Consider the following 18,021-nt stretch of genomic DNA (forward strand, 5'->3'; position numbering starts at 1 on the left):
AGAGAATCAGCACAAATAGGGAAACTATACTACGAATCAGCTGTATCTAACTGACATTTATACACTAATCCATCTAACAGATGATGAAAGTCTTTTCAAGTACACATGAAACAGTCACCAAGATACACCAGACATGCATCATGAAATAAACACATAAAAACACATAAAAAAGAAACAAAACACATAAAGTATGTTCTCTGACCATAAAGAAATTAAAGTGGAACTCCATAATAGAGAGACAACAAAAAATCTCCACGGCCCTGCTAGCTCAGTCAGTACAGCAGTGGAGCATGAGACTCTTGATCTCAGGGTCATGAGTTCAAGCCCCATGTTGGGCACAGAGCTTACTTAAAAAAGAAAGAAGAAAAAAAAAATTCCAAACACTTGGAAGTTGAAAAATTGTAAATACCCATAAAGGAGAAAAGTTAGAAAATATTTTGAACTGAACAGAAACGAAAATATATTAAAAAATATTAGATGTACCTACACACTGCTTATGGGGAAAATTACAGTATTAAATATTATTTAAGATGATATACCTCAAATCAATAATCTAAGTTCCCACCTTGACAAACTAGAAAAAGAAGAGCAAAATAAACCTAAAGCAAATAGAAGAAAATAATATTAAACAGCCCTTTGTCCCAAGACTACAAAATCTCCATTAGACAAATCAGACCCCATTCCCAGTACCTGGACAGTGCTTTGCAGTAAACATGCTAAATAGGTGAATGACTGGACACAGCAACAGCAGATTTATATCTGATGTATTCACTTCAATTGAAGCCTATCCTAAGGAAGAGAGATGCTGGTTCAGGTAAATACAGCAGATATAAATCCATTAGTGCCATATCCTTACATCACACAACTTTGTATCTTCCTGAAGATGCCTCCTGGTCTCATCCCTTTTGTTACTCCTACTTGGCAGTTGCCACTGGAACCACAGAGAAGTACCAGCAGCAAGGAGTAAAAGCAGCTGTCCCAAGTAGGGTCAATGAACTGGCTATAGTAGAGCTCAAGACCTAGTAAATGAGTGCCTAGACAAACTGAGCTGATTCACAGCTTAGGGCCCTCCCTGTCTACTGGATTGGCTAAGGGTCTTTGCACATACTGTCCCATCTGCCTGGCTGACTGCCTAGCTGCGAGCTGACTCTCATCCATCAGGTCACACTGTAAATCTTACCCCCTTAGAGAGAAATTCTCTGACCATCCTATTAATGAAGAGTTCCCCATTATTCTCTTTCAACAACTGGATTGTTTTCCTCCATAATACCACAATTTGTAAATACTTATTTATACATTTTCTTATTTTATATCTATCTTTACCACTGGACTGTAAGTGCCATGAGAGCAGAAATCATGTTGCTCCTGGGTCACTATTCTAATCCAGCAACTAGCATAGCATCTGGCCCAAAGTAGGCCCTAATAAACACCCAGCCTTCAAGGTAATAAACTGAATTTCTTTGGGGGAGAATGGGGAATTTTCTACAAACTTAGTTTGAGAAGCAATAGATACAATGGAAAGAGCACAACTTGGGAGCCACACAATTCTACTTTCAGCTCCATGGCTTACCTAGCAAAATGAACTTAGGCAATCTGTATCTTATAGCTCTAATTTTCCCAACTTCAAATGATGACAATTCTTCACTTACATAAGTATTCTAATTCACTAGTATACTGCAAATACTTAATAAGTGATGTTATTACTTGGAATGATCATATCTTTCCCTCCACTAAGAAGTCTTAAATAAGTGAGGCTGTGTCAGATATAAGTTATGGTCTTGTAAACACTTATAAACACTGCAACATCAAAAATGCTACATTTACTTCTGGGGAAGCTGGTGGAGTAGGAGAATCCTAGGCTCACCTCATCCCACATATACTATGTAACATCCATATCAGTATAAATAACCCCAAAAACAACCAGAAGACTGGCATAATACTCTCCACAGCTAAATGTAGAGAAGAGGCCACACCATAGAGGGTAAGAAAGGCAGAGACGTGGTCAGAAGCTAAAGTGACCAGAGACAGTCTACAGCAGGGAGGAATGCTACAGGTGCAGAAAGGGGACAGAAACAGACCTCACACGAGGCACCCCAGACACAGGGGATCTGCAACTGGGAAGACAAATCCCATACCATTTGGCTTTGAAAACCATAAGAACCTAACTTCACAAATTCTTACAGTAAGTGGGGATTAACCACGGGAACTTTAAAAATCAATAGGTTTGGCTCTAGGAGAGCTGGGAGGGCAGTAGGAAACTGAGTACCTGCCCTTAAAGACATGGCACAACAAAGAGCCCCACTGAAATACAGCATAGAAGCAGCCCACTGGGGGCTCCTGGGTGGTGCAGGCAGTTAAGCATCCAACTCTTGGTTTCAGCTCAGGTCCTAAACTCAGGGTCATGAGATTGAGCCCCACATGGGGCTCTGCACTGAGCTTGGGGCTTTCTCTCACTCTCCCTCTGCCCCTCCCCCATGCGTGCACATGTGTGCATATGCACAGGCGCACTCTCTCTAAAATAAGTAAGCCGTTAAAAAAAAAAAAGCAGCAGTTTGAAAAACAGCTACAGGATATGGGAAGGAAATTTGTTGACTAATCTCAAAGTATGTGCTGGAGGGGCAGGGATCTTTGGGAGACTTCTCTAAGAACAAAAGAGCTGGCAGGTGCCATTTCCCTTCCCCATCCCAGCCACAGCCTAGATACACGGACACCTTTGAGAACCAGTGTAGGGTCAACACTCTACATCTAGCTTGCTAACACCACACCCCAACCCATGGACTTCTGCAGATCCACACCCTCCAACCCAGCCGGCCTGGGAAGTTTTCCCAGATGGCTGCAGGTCTCTTCCTAAAGCAGACCAGCACAGACCTTCCTGATACTTCACACCCTAACCCAAATTCTCTTAGGAACCACCCATCTAACACACCCTTGGCAAGAGTCCATCCAAAGTAGCACTATAAAGGTGGCAATGTGCAAGCAGCCCCAAGTGTGCCAGCACCACTGAAAGGAACTCCAACCCCAGGGAAGGGGAAGAAAACTACACATAACAGTTTGATGGTGGGCCCAGAGAGATGGAGACAAACATCTGGTCTGACTACAGGCCCTGCCCACCAACAAAAGTATCTCAGGGGACAACAGAGGGAAAGCATCCTACAGTTCGGTGCTACTGCAGCTCTGATGAATGCCTGGCATGCCACAATTCAAACCCAAGGCAACCCGGACTGGCCCATTAACAACACAAGAACCAAACCCTATCCACAACAGGCAAAGACTGCCACCGAAGATGACTGGACTGAAGACAAACATGGCTCAGTCATAATAGTAGGGCATATACAGCAAACATAGGAGATATCCCTTAAGTGCCAGATTCTGGTGAACAGGGGACACTGCCCTGCAGGGCACTATAGGACCTCTTTTTCATAAGGCCACTACTTTCAAGAGCAGGAGACATAACTGACATTCCTAACACAGAGAAACAGACACACAGAGGTAGTTAAATGAGGAGACAGAGGAATATGTCCCAAATGAAAGAACAGGACAAAAATCACAGCAAGAGAGCTAAATGAAACAAATAAATAATATGCCTGATAGAGAACTTAAAGTAATGTCATAAAGAAACTCACTGGACTTGAAAAAAGAGTGGAGGACCTCAGTCAGAACTCAACAAAGACAAAGAAAACATAAAAAGAACCAATCAGAGATGAAGAACTCAGTAAATGAAATTAAAAATACACTAGATGGGGGGGGGGGGATGCCTGGGTGGCTCAGTCTGTTTAGCATCCAATTCTTGATTTCAGCTCTGGTCATGATCTCAGGGTCATGAGATCAAGCCCTGCATCAGGTTCCACGCTGGGCATGGAACCTGCTTAGATTCTCTCTCTCCCTCTCCCTCTATCCCCTCCCCGCCAATGCTCACGTGTGTGCTCTCTCTCAAAATAAAGAAATAAAACAAAAACAAAAAACCAAACACGAGATGGAATAAATGCAAGACCAGAAGAAGCAGAAGAATGAATCAGCAACCTGGAGAAAGAGTACTAGAAAGCAATCAAGCTAAACAGAATACAGGGGGGGGCGCCTGGGTGGCACAGCGGTTAAGCGTCTGCCTTCGGCTCAGGGCGTGATCCCGGTGTTCTGGGATCGAGTCCCACATCAGGCTCCTCCGCTATGAGCCTGCTTCTTCCTCTCCCACTCCCCCTGCTTGTGTTTCCTCTCTCACTGGCTGTCTCTATCTCTGTCAAATAAATAAATAAAATCTTTAAAAAAAAATAAACAGAATACAGAAAACTTAATTAAAAATGAACATAGATTAACGGAACTCAGCGACATCATCAAGCATTAATAACATTCACGTTTCAGGGATCCCAGAAGGAGAAAAAACAGGAGCAAAAAACTTGAAGAATATATTTGAAGCTGAAAAATTCCTGAATCTGGGAAGAGAAACAGACGTCTAGATCCAGGTGGCACAGAGCCCCCCCAACAAAATCAACTCAAGGAAGTCCACACCAGGACACATAATAATTAAAGTGACAAAAAGCAGTGACAAAGAGAGAATTTCAAAAGCAGCAAGAGAAAGAAGTTATCTAAAAAATATATAAAGATATACAACACCAAAAATCCCCACATAATCCAATTAAAAATGGGCAGAAGACATGAACAGACATTTCTCCGAAGAAGACATACAAATGGTCAACAAACACATGACAAGATGCTCAACATCACTCATCATCAGGGAAATGCAAATGAAAACCACGATGAGGTATCACCTCACACCTGTCAGAATGGCTAGAATCAAAAAGTCAAGGGGTGATTGGCTGGCTGAGTCAGTGGGGCTTGAGACTCTTGATCTCAGGGTTGTGGGTTTGAGCCCCACACGGAGTGTAGAGATTACTTAAAATCTTTAAAAAAAAAAAAGAAGAAGAAGAAGAAGAAGAAGACAATAAACAAGTGTTAGGGAGGATGTACAGAAAAAGGAACCCTCATGCAATGTTGGTGGAAATGCAAACTGATTTTGGCCACTGTGGAAAACAGTATGGAGGTGAATCCTCAAAAAATTAAAGAGAATTACCATATGATCTCATAATTCCACTACTGGGTATTTACCCAAAGAATACAAAAACACTAACTCAAAGGATATATGCACTACTATGTTTACTGTAGTATTATTTACAACAGACAAATTATGGAAGCAGCCAAAGTGTCCAGGGATAGATGAATGGGTAAAGATGATGTGGTATGTGTATACACACATACATACACACACACACACACACGAATATTACCCATAAAAAAAATGAAATCTTGCTATTCACAACAATATGGATGGATCTAGTGGGTACAAAGCTAAGTGAAAGAAGTCACAGAGAAAGACAAATACCGTTATGATTTCACTCATATGTGGAATTTAAGAAACAAATGAAGAAAAAAAGAAAAAGAAAACTGACTCTTAAATATAGAAAATGAACTGGTGGTTACCAGAGGGGAGGTGGGTAAAGCAACGGGTGAAATAGGTGAAAAGGATTAAGAGTACACTTCGGATGAGCATTGAGTAAAGTACAGAATCGTTCAATCACTGTATCATACACCTGAAACTACTCTAACACTGTATGTTAACTGTACTGGAATTCAACAAGATAAATATTTATAAAGGTAAGTTATATTTTCAAATATTGTTGACATAACTTTTTCAGTAAAACTAACAGAACTTCTAAACCTTCTTAAATAGTTGCTTGAAGGAAAAAAAAAAAAGTCCATGATTACTTTTTCCTACTATCAGGCATTAACCACATTGAAAAACATAATGTACTTTTTCAAACTATGCTGTTTAAATTTTGCCAGAAATTTTGAAATATACAAAAACAAAATATACTCACAATTATTCACTGTGTTTTGGTCTTAAATTAAAAATTTAACATCAGTAAAGGTTCAGTTTTGTTAACAAAATTGAGAAGGTCCTGGGATACTCTATTCCAATTTAGAAAGGAGAATTTTCACAAGTTACTTTCCACAGATTAAAAGTTTGAATTTTTTTTAAGTTAAATAGCAAGTATGCAAACACATATGTCAATAAAATTCATACATGAAGATACTGATATAAATTTTTTCCTGTCCAAATGTAATTTTACATTGCCTCTAAAGAAAGTCATAGTCTTCCCTACCCGGAGTGACTGGTTTACCTTTAACTCCAGGGGGCTTAAACTATCAGTCTTTTAAGAAGCTTTGACAGGTTTTGACGATTTAACCTGCTGAGCTCACAGCACCCAAGGGAGGGTCTTGGTTGCAAGTTTTCTTTCTGTTGCAGCTGACCACTAGTACGGGCTCCATAGATAATGGATTTCAGTAACAACCACCCACAGGTTAACACTTTGCGTAGTACCCATAATATTGCTTTAATTAAGTTAATATAAGAAGGTTACAGTTTGGTAGAAAGTCTTACTAAATTTGGCAGGGCTTACAACAAAAGAAAGAAGCGGTGTGTGTTCATCTGTACGGTAACTCTATAAATTTGCCTATAGATGTAATATAGTTTGTTCATGGATTTACGCTGTATTTCAATTTATTTTCTAAAAGGAATTCAATTTATTAGTTCCATTTTCCCAAAATATGTACATTTCTAGCATTTCTGATAGTTTCATGACAGATGGCTCTAACCATGCTGGGCACAGAATGGATCTACCGGGCACAAAGAGACCACCCACTAGAGCAAAGGAAATTTCTAGGACTACCACGCCCACCCCGATTTTGGAGCATTTTGATGGTGGAAAAGATTAAAGCTTTGATTTGTCTGCCACTTCATATGTTAAATGTTAATATCTTTTGGAAATACTGGAATTACTTTTCATCTTTTTTTTTTTTAAGATTTTATTTATTCGACAGAGATAGAGACAGCCAGCGAGAGAGGGAACACAAGCAGGGGGAGTGGGAGAGGAAGAAGCAGGTTCCCAGTGGAGGAGCCTGATGTGGGGCTCGATCCCAGAATGCCGGGATCACGCCCTGAGCCGAAGGCAGACGCTTAACGTCTGCGCCACCCAGGCGCCCCTGGAATTACTCTTCATCTTGAAAAATAAAGATATAAAAATTTTGCTTTTGAACCCAAACTTTTTATGCATAGAAATAAGCCAGAGTATTTAAACAAATATATGAAAGGGCAAAACAATTTTTAAATGAATCTAAAATTAAGGGTTCACGCTAAACTGTTAAAAAAAAGAGAGAGAGAGAGAGAAACAGAGAGATACTATAATACAAATATCGCACCGTCAGTAGGGTTGGTTCATTTTTCTATTTTTATATGTATTAGGTAATTTGAGGTTATTTTATTGAGAAGCAAAGAATGGTGGCTGAATTTATACATATTGAATTCAGCAATAATTGTATTTTTTAAATACACAACCTGACAGACACTATGGTAGATAATAATGAATCAGCATGGGAGCCATTTAATATACTTTTTGATTAACTCATTGCCTGTCCAGTTCGCACACAGACATGCTTACATGTCATAATCGTCATAATTCCCATCATCCCCACTGCTAACACTCAAGCTCCTTGATTAGTGCACAACTCCCAGACGAGCCATTGCTAATGCTAAATAATTCTCTTCAGCCTCCTGCTACTCTTCCGCAGGATCTCCAATTAAATGTAATGTCCCTGATGAGCCATATTAATGTGAACAAATCCCTACCAGGAATCCTAACCTATTCCATTTTACCCAAAAATATAGAGAAAGTAATTTATCCAAGCCAAAGACAATCAAAACATTCTAAATTGATATAGTATGTTTCTGCAAAATATATTTTTCCAAGGACAATAAAAGCAAAAATAGAAAATGTCTGAATATCTCATATACTTTCTTCTCCTAATTAGTTCTTCACAGTAAAGTCTAGTGTTTTAAATTTGCATAGGTAGATACATTGTATTCTTAATCTAAAAAGGTTACTGAAAGCACTAAGTTTCACAAGAAAAGTGAACAATAACAAGTTTTAAAGCAAGTATGCCATTTAAAATCCCTTTAATTACCTAATTACCAGAACTCCAAGGTCCAAAATTACACTAATGAAACTAATTCCTCCCTTCCTATTAAATGTAGTATTGCAGTAACTACCAGAGGTTTTGTTGTACAACTTTATGTTGCTGATAAGAAAACTTCATGTTGAACAATGACAATCAGTATTTATACCAAGAATGACTTAGGAATCCTATAGCTTTTCTACTGCAATCTAAATGACTGGCAATGTTTCTGGGAAACATGGACCCTCACAGCAATCACCTTAAAATATCTTGAACTAGCAAAAGCAGTTTAAGAAAATGTCATTTAGGGGCGCCTGGGTGGCACAGCGGTTAAGCGTCTGCCTTCGGCTCAGGGCGTGGTCCCGGCATTATGGGATCGAGCCCCACATAGGGCTCCTCTGCTGTGAGCCTGCTTCTTCCTCTCCCACTCCCCCTGCTTGTGTTCCCTCTCTCGCTGGCTGTCTCTATCCTGTCGAATAAATACATAAAATCTTTAAAAAAAAAAAAAAAAAAAAAAGAAAATGTCATTTAAATGTATCATCTCAACTACACACACACAATAAATGGTCCCTGAATTCAGTTATCACCAAAGTTTTACAAACCTGCCCTTAGTCATTCATTGCTATTTGAGGATCAATGATTAAATCAGTTCTTAATAGACTGTGAAATATATTAACTAAAGAACTTTAACTCTTTTCCAAATACTTAAAGGTTGAAAAATATCCTGAAAAGTATATCACATAAAAAGTTAATGCATGAGGTTTTTACCTGTAAATTGCTTTCATCTCTATACATCCAAGATAAAACTAAAGATAGTCTAACAAATATTAATATATAAAGACACACATAAAACTATGCAAAGATAAAAAAATAAGGATATTCAAACAACCCCATAAAATGTTTATAAGGTTTTCCCAAAGGTCTTTTATACTTTAGCCTACATTAATGTATTCCTTCTTCATTTACCTGATCATTACCCTCCAGTTTGTTCAGCTGGAACCAACATACACTAATTACATAGACATCACGAAGTCCTATTTGTCCTCGGTACCTCCCCAGACAGCAGGGAAATATTATCAAGGGTAGGCATGCTAAATGATGATTCCCCTCACCTTACTGTCAATCATCTCAGAGTGCTCACAGGAAACCCTGCTCAATCTCATTACTGAATCCTAAGGGTGAGACTACAATACCCACCAGGAATGATGCTTCAAACAGCAGACTGCCTGACCAAGATGTAAGTCACGATGACTACTTCCCTGATTTTAAGTTTTGGTTTTAAAGCAGTCAATAGCAGGTGTTTCTCATTTAAATCCAACATTATTGTACACAAAGCAACAAAATATTGATACATTCAATTTAGGAGTCCAGATAGAAAATACAGCTTTAAAAGGTTAAAATACGGAATCATTTAATCCACTTTAAGAAAAATCAAAACCATAACTTCAGAGGTTCGATATATCAATATTTTGCTATTTTGCATGGGAAAGCATACTCGTCTTTTTACTTAAAAACAAAGCTGCAAAACTAAATAGTTACCTAACATGCATTTTGAGTACTACCTTTAAGTTCACCAATTCTGTGCTCCCATTATCCACCAAACAAATGAAGAAGGATCCACCTTCCCATTTAGAAAGTCCTAGTCACTAAACCCAAACATTTCTCGTCTTTTATATTTCTTAACTTCTCTGGGACTACCTAAAATCACAGACTAGTGGCATAAAACCCTAGGATCTACCTCTCCTCCCTTCTAAGTCAATATAATAATAAGACCCTCATCAATAAACAAGAAGTTCTCCTGTATGAGCCCTCGGCCTAAAATCTAATGAACTTACTCCATAGACCTCTCCCTCCTTGCTCCAAAATTTTATGGAGTGGCCCTAATTATTTCTGCATGATGAGGTATTAAAATGTACTTTAATATCTATTAGCATAGTCCCCTCTTCAATTTTCCACAGAATTGGTTAGGCCATTCTGCAAACTTAGTCCTTTGTCAATCCCGCCGAATTAAATTATATTAGGATTTAATAGAAAAATGTACATTAACTTTCAAATAATATTTATACTATTCAATTCCCTATACAAAAATAAGAAGTCCTCATATAAGTCCTACAAATTTCATATCAAAGTGTTTTTACCTTTTCCACTATTTCTATGAAGCTACATTTGTGTTTTCTACCTTGTGTTTTCTACCTTAATAGATAGATATAATCTATCTATATATCTATCTACCTATATTTATATATATAGGAAAGCTATAGATTTATTTAACTACCATAGGGATTTTTTTTTTTACTATTTCTAAAGTTACTCAGTTAACCGTGCAACTAGAAACTCAATACAATCTTACTATTTCTGCCTTTCCCTCCCATCATTTTACAACTCTTGCCTAACTGCATTACCTAGCACTTCGAGAATGCTGTTAAATAACAGTAGTGATAGTAAATCTGTCAGTCATCATCCTGAATTTCATAAGAATGCTTCCTATGAGGTATAACCTTTTTATTAAGAGAAGACAGCATGGATATAATCCTGTTTTACTAAGGATTTTACAAGACGACAGTGAATTTCTTGTAATGACATTTCGGCTTCTATCAAGATGATCATCTAGTTTTCCTCTACTAACTTATTAGTATATTCAATTAAATTAATAGCCTCTAATATCGAACCATACCGAAATGTCATGAATACATTCCACATGGCTGCAGCATACTATTTAAATAAATTATGTTACCCTATTTCCTATTAGGATTCTTCTATCAATATATGACAGTCATTGTAATTTTAATTTTTACTTACTATATTTGTCCAGATTTTAATTGTTGAGTTATTATGGTGGCTTCTTAAGAAATAAATATTTTTTAAAAAGGAAGTCTATTTTTCTTTCTCTAAGTCTACAGCAATTTAAGTAGTGTCAAAATTTCTTGCTTACTGAAAACTGAAAAGAATTCTTGTGAGAATCTATACCTGGACACCCTACTCTACTCGTCGATAACAACCTAGAGTTGCTTAGTCAGTGATCTCTTACCATATTCAGGCTCTTTCATGCACATACAGGCCTATAATTGTCACCAATTTTGTACTCTGAGCAAAACAAAATAAATACATTTTTTAAAAGCGTGTTAAACCCCAATTTCAATAATGGATAGAACAACCAGAAGATGAACAGGAAACAGAAGACTTGAATATTCCAGTGAACCAACCAGTCCTAAAAGGCATCTAGAGAACACTCCACAAAACAGGAGAATAGCCATTCTTATTAAGGTCACATGAAACGTTCTCCAGGATAGGACATATGCTATGGCATAAACAAACACTAAAATATTTTAAAAGATACAAATAGAGGGGCTCCTGGGTGTCTCAGTCAGTTAAACATCTGCCTTCAGCTCAGGTCATGATCCTGGGCTCAAGCCCCACATCAGGCTCCCTGCTCAGTGGGGAGTCTGCTTCTCCCTCTCCCTTTGCCCCCCACAGGCTTGTGCTCACTCTCCCTCACTCTCTCTCTCAAATAAATAAATAAAATCTTAAAAAAAAAAAAAAAAAGTTTTACTATGTGGATTAAACAACACACTCCTAAATAACTAGTGGGTCAAAAAAGAAATCACAAGGGAAATCAGAAAATACTTTCAAAATAAAAATAAAGAATACCAAAACATACAGGGTGCAGCTAAACAACAGAGGAAAATGCATATAGATCAACACCTATATTAAAAAAGACCTCAAGGGGGGCACCTGGGTGGCTCAGTCATTAAGTGTCTGCCTTCAGCTCAGGGCGTGATCCCGGAGTCCTGGGATCGAGCCCCACATCGGGCTCCTCTGCTGGGAGCCTGCTTCTTCCTCTCCCACTCCCCCTGCTTGTCTTCCCTCTCTCACTGGCTGTCTCTATCTCTGTCGAATAAATAAAATCTTAAAAAAAAAAAAAAAAAAAAAGACCTCAAGGGGCACCTGGGTGGCTCAGAGAGTTAAGCGTCTGCCTTTGGCTCTGGTCATGATCCCAGGTTCCTGGGATCGAGCCCCACGTCAGGCTCCCCATTTATCAGAGAGTTGGCTTCTCCCTCTCCCTGACCCTCCCCCCGCTCATGCTCTTGCATGCACACGTGCGCGCTCTCTCTCTCTCTCTCTCGTGAGTAAATAAAAAAATCTTCTAAAAAATATAAATAAATAGGGGCACCTGAGTGTCTCAGTCAGTTAAGCGTCTGCCTTCAGCTCAGGTGATGATCTCGGGGTCCTGGGATCAAGCCCTGCATCAGGCTCCCTGCTCAGCAGGGAGCTTGCTTCTCCCTCTTCCTCTCCTGCTCCCCTTGCCTGTGCTCTGTCAAATAAATAGAATCTTTAAAAAATAAATAAATAAAAATATAAATACAAATAAATAAATACCTCAAGTTAACAACTTAATCTTCTACTTTAACAAACTTTTAAGGGGCGCCTGTGTGGCAGAGTCAGTTTAGCCTCCAACTCTTGATTTCTGCTTGAGTCGTGATCTCAGGGTCAGGGGAGCCCCACATCGGACTCCATGCTCAGCACAGAGTCTGTTTGGATTGCTCTGTCCCTCTTGCTCTGCCTCTCTCTCTCAAGTGAATAAGTAAATTAAAAAAAGAAAAGAAAAGAGAAAAAAGAAATGGAAAGGAAAGAAACTCTTAAAAAGAGCAAAATAACCCAGAGCAAGCAGAATAAAGGGAATAATAAAGACTAAATATAAATGAGGTAGAGAATTAAAAAAGAGGTCACTGAGATCAAATATTGGCTCTTTGAAAAGATCAATAAAATTGAATACCTTTAGTTCAAGTGACCAAGGAAAAAACACTCAGATGCCTAAAATCGGGAATGAAAGAAATTACTACCAAACTAACAGAAAAAAAAAAAAAAAGGAAATACTATAATCCTATAAATAAGCTAGATAACTTAGATGAAATGGACAAATTCCTAGAAAGACACAAACTATAGGCACTGACTCAAGAAGAAACAAAATCTGAATAAACCTTTAGCAAGAGATTGAATAATCAAAAAACTAACAGATCCTGCCTGGCCTAGTCAGTACGGCATTCGACTCTAGATCTCGGGGTTGTGAGTTCAAGTCCCATGTTGAGTGTAGAGATTACTTAAAAATAAAATCTTAAAGAAAATAATAAAAAATAAAATCTTAAAAAATAAAACAAAAAAACAGAATTTCCCATGGAGAAAAGCCCAAACCCAGATGGCTTCACTGGTGAATTCTACTAAACGTTTAAGGAATAATTCCAATTCTTCACAGGCTCTTCCAAAACAATAAGAGATGAGGGAACACTTCCCAACTTATGAGACCAAGATCACTCTGACACGAAAAACAAAGCCATCACAAGAAAACTATAGGCCAATAGCTCTTATAATCATGGAAGAAAAATTCTCAACAAAACACTAATAAAATGCATCCAGCAACACACACAAAAAACTATACACCATAACCAAGTGTGATATATCCCAGGAATGCAAGGCTGGTTTAACATCCAAAAAACTTAATGTAATACATAATGGACAAAAACTACATCATCTCAGTTGACACAGAAAAAAACATTTGAAATAATCCAAAGCCCAAACATGAAAAAACACTCAATCTAGAAATACCAGGGCACTTCCTCAACCTGATAATGGGAATCTATGAAAATCCCAAAGCCTAAATCAAACTTAATTGTGAAATACTGAATGCTTTCCCCCAAAGATGAGGAACAAAACAAGATGCTTACTCTCACTACTTCGATATCATTCTGAAGGTTAAAGCCAGGAAAATTAAGCAAGAATATGAAATAAAAAGCACCAGACTGAAATGAAAGAAGTAAAACTATTTTTTTTAAGATTTTAATTTATTTATTTGAGAGAGAGAGAGAGAGAGACAGCAAGAGAGGGAACACAAGGAGGGAGAGAGGGAGAAGCAGGCTTCCCACTGAGCAGGCAGCCCTATGTGGGGCTCAATCCCAGGACCCTGGGATCATGACCTGAGCTGAAGGTAGACACTTAACAACTGAGACACCCAGGTGCCCCAATAAAACTATTTCTACTTGCACATGGTCTTCTAGAGATAATCCTAAGGATCTATTTAAAACACACACACACAGGAACTAATAAGTTCAGCAAGGTTGCAGAACACATGACCACTATACAAAAGTTGATTGTATTTTATTAACTTGCGATTAATAAAAATTGAAATTTAAAAAATTATGATGCTAATATTAAAAATACTAAATACTAATAAAAATAACAAAGTGCAAAACTTACACACTGAAAACTACAAAACACTGCTGAAATTAAAGCAACTGAAGTGGAACGACATCAAATGGAATATCCAAGTCCGTGGATAGGAAGACTTGATGTTGAGATAGTAACACCTCCCAAATTGATCTACAGATACAACACAAACCAAACTTCCAGCAGGATACCGTCTTCCACGAGGACTATCTTCCCTTTATAAACCATTCTCTAAAAAACTTTCCAAAGAATAATAAGGGCTTGGAGAACACATAAAAGACAATTCATGACTTGGTAAGAGGGAAAATTCCCATTTTGCCTCTCCTGCCCTGACCATTTCCCGCTGCAGTGCATTATACTGCTTATGGATTCTGGCCTCATTCCCTGGATGCAGCTGCAATAATCTCATCACTATATGTGAACTGCCTAAGTCCGATTTGGATACTGCTATCAGTCTTCACTTCTCAAAAAGGACAACTTCCTTAACAGAGGATAGGATATCATACTATTTTAAGACTATCCAAGAATAAGCCAACAAGATAACCTGCAAACCCACCCTACAAGCACCTAAAACCCTAGATTAAATTTAACAAACATCCTTTAAATGAACAACTTGGCTTACAAGAAACTACAAGCAATCCCCAGGGATCAAAAACAAAGGAAGTTGAAAGCCAGACAGTATCCACCAGAGGTGATATCACACCTAATCATGGGGAGTGGAAGTGGGGATCTCAACAATCTAAAGAATTGGGGTTGGTGAGCACATGGAGATTTGAAGACAGTGGTGTGCCTAGAGAGGGTATGCAAGCTTCCTGCCATCTCCCCATACCTTGCCTTATTCAGGTCTTCCTGGGTGTTTCTAAGCTATATCCTTTTATAATAAACTGGTAATCCAGTAAGAAAAAAAAAAAAAGAATCTAAAGAACTGAGTTTTAATTCTCAGAGAAAGGAGTTGAAAAGTAGAAGAAAAACTCCCTACATAAGGCCAGGTTGCTCAAAAAATTACATCCTAAGTGAAAGGGGGAAAAATATCAATCTACTAAGTACATGGAAAACAAACATTTAAAATTACCTGCTGTGCTTCAAGGTAAAAAAATCTATTCATTAAACGTCATGTCAATACGTTAATATAAAGATTAGTCCCTGATCATGGATACCCAAGAGGGCCTGGCAGAAACAAATATAGCACCCACCCAACAGGGCCATAAATGCAACCCAAACCATGCTGGGATTCAACAGCGGAAATTTCAAATAGGTCATAAACCAAAAACCACACATGTGAGAAGATCGTCCACTGCAAAGAAAAGTCAGAAATAGACACCTAGGAACATGGGATAATACAGCAGTATGACAGAAGCTTCAAAATAAATAGTTAAAAATGAACAAGACATGAAAGGAGGCCTCAAATACATAAGAAAAAAAGATAATAACAAAAAACATATTCAAAACGGAGCAGACCTGACATATTTCTCAACAGACAGCACAAGACAAATGTAACCAAAGTAATTATTGTGTCAAATAATTTTTATCAGGGGATGCAAAAATATTAGATGAGAGGTTATTGGGGGACAAATATTCACATGGATTCAAAGATTCACCCCCAAAAATTTCAAAAGAGGAAAAAAATGTACCATTATAGTGGAGAAACCTGATAACAGCTACTTCAACCAAGTCATCAAACTTAGTGTAACCAGAACCACCCAACATTATGAACCTCTTGATAGGATACAGTATGAAATAAGATCACTTATGAAGTATTCTTCTCAAAAAATATTTAAACTGAATCTATTCATGAGGAAACAATCCAACAAATTCAGAATATCTATAAACCAATTAGCCTGGATTCCCCAAAATAGCAGTATCATGAAAATCAAACAAAGAAAGGAGGGAAGATAGGAGGACTATTTTAGATTAAGAGACTAAAGAGGCATAATAGACAAATACAATTCATGAACCTTGATCAAGCTGTGAGTCAAAAATATTAAAGAAGTTTTTTTGGATGGCTTAGTCGTTACAGCATCTTCATCTTAGGATCATTAGTCCCCAAGCTGGTTTAGTCGTTAGAGCACCTTCATCTTGAGGTCATGAGTTCAAGCCCTACGCTGGGTGTAGAGTATACATTAAAAAAATAAAGTAAAAAAAAATAAAGACATTTGGGGCACCTGGCTGGCTCAGTCAGTTAAGCATCTGCCTTCAGCTCAGGTCATGATCTCAGGGTCCTGGGTTCGAGCCCCACATCAGGGTCCCTGCTCAGTGGGGGGCCTGCTTCTCCCTCTCCCTCTGCTGCTCCCCCTGCTTGCTCTCCTCCTCTCTCTCTCTCATAAATTAAATTTATATATATGTGTATATATATATGTATATATATATAATATATATAATAAAGACATTTGGAGACAGTGGGGAAATTTTAATATAGACTGCATATTATACTCTAGAATAACTGGTAATTCTCCTAGCTTTGATAAGGTATATGTACGAGAATATCTTTTCCTGAAAATAAAGAGTGAAGTATTTAGGGGTGAAATGCCACAGTGTCTGTAACTTAATTTCAAATTCTTCAGCAAAAAAAAAAAAAAAAAAAAAAAAGAAACATATATATATATACTTATATATGGATACAGATATAAGCAAATGTATCAAAATGTTAACAAGAGGTGAATCCAGGCAAAGGGTATAAAAGTATTCACTGTACTGCTCTTCCAATTACATGTTTGAACAAACACTTAATATATATATAAATGGCCATTAATATAAAAAGGTACTCAACATCAATATTCATCAGAGAATTGAAATTAAAACTTACAATCAGATAACACATAACGACCAGCAGAAGAGCAAAAATCAAAAGGACTGATAAAACCAAGTGTGGGCAAGGACATGGAACGACGTAACATTCGTACATTATTGGTGGGAACAGAATATGGCACAACCATGTAGGACAACTGTTTGGCAGCGTCTTAAAAAAATGCATCTATTTGTGCCAGGAGTCAGCAAAATACCACACACCGACAGGCCATATCCAAACCAAGGACAGTTTTGGGTTTGTTTTTGATAGCCCACAAGCTAAGAATGATTTTTACATTTCTAAAGGGTCATTAAAAAAAAGAAAAAGAACGCAAAGGAAACCAAAGGAGACCTGCAAAGTCTAAAATATATTTGCTCTCCAAATAGATTGACTATCCAAACAGAAAAAGGTCACTTTGCCTCTCATCTACCGTGACCCAGCAATTTCACTTCTACGTATTTACCCAAGAGAAATGAAAGCGTATGTTTTCACAAAGACTTGTACTGTTTGTTTATAGAAGTCCTGTTCACAATAGCTAAAAACTGGCGGATGTGTCTAACTTAACAAGCTTATACTAAAATTCACATGGAAGAGCAAAAAAAGACAAAAATACTGAAGACAATTTTGAAGAACAGGACAGGGGAAAGGGGACCAATGGAAAAAACTGCATAACCATCTTTATTTTTTTTTTTTAAGATTTTATTTATTTATTTATTTGACACAGAGAGAGACAGCCAGTGAGAGAGGAAACACAAGCAGGGGGAGTGGGAAAGGAAGAAGCAGGCTCCCAGTGAAGGAGCCTGATGTGGGGCTCGATCCCAGGACTCTGGGATCACTACCTGAGCCGAAGGCAGATGCTTAACGACTGAGCCACCCAGACGCCCCCTGCATAACCATCTTTAAATGCCAGGTTTTTTTCCACTACACATGGTTTGCAAGGTAGTTGGCTTTCTTTGTGAGACTTATCGCTTAACAGTTGTAGTGTTAGGGGCGCCTGGGTGGCTCAGTCGTTA

General features: G+C 38.0%; 1 protein-coding gene across 9 annotated transcripts in view; it reads right to left on the reverse strand.

The window, feature by feature from the left end:
• PCCA (propionyl-CoA carboxylase subunit alpha) overlaps positions 1 to 18,021 on the reverse strand; it is a 391,229-nt gene that overhangs the window by 350,473 nt on the left and 22,735 nt on the right. The window contains exon 2 of one of the 9 annotated variants that reach the window (XM_057307332.1): positions 12,176 to 12,316. The exons of the other annotated variants lie outside the window; for them this stretch is intronic. The gene's annotated coding sequence lies outside the window, so the exon portion shown is untranslated. The remainder of the gene's footprint in view (positions 1 to 12,175; positions 12,317 to 18,021) is intronic. 9 annotated transcript variants of the gene reach the window in all.

This window comes from Ursus arctos, unplaced genomic scaffold, assembly GCF_023065955.2.
Source record: "Ursus arctos isolate Adak ecotype North America unplaced genomic scaffold, UrsArc2.0 scaffold_10, whole genome shotgun sequence".
Lineage (NCBI taxonomy): Eukaryota > Metazoa > Chordata > Mammalia > Carnivora > Ursidae > Ursus > Ursus arctos.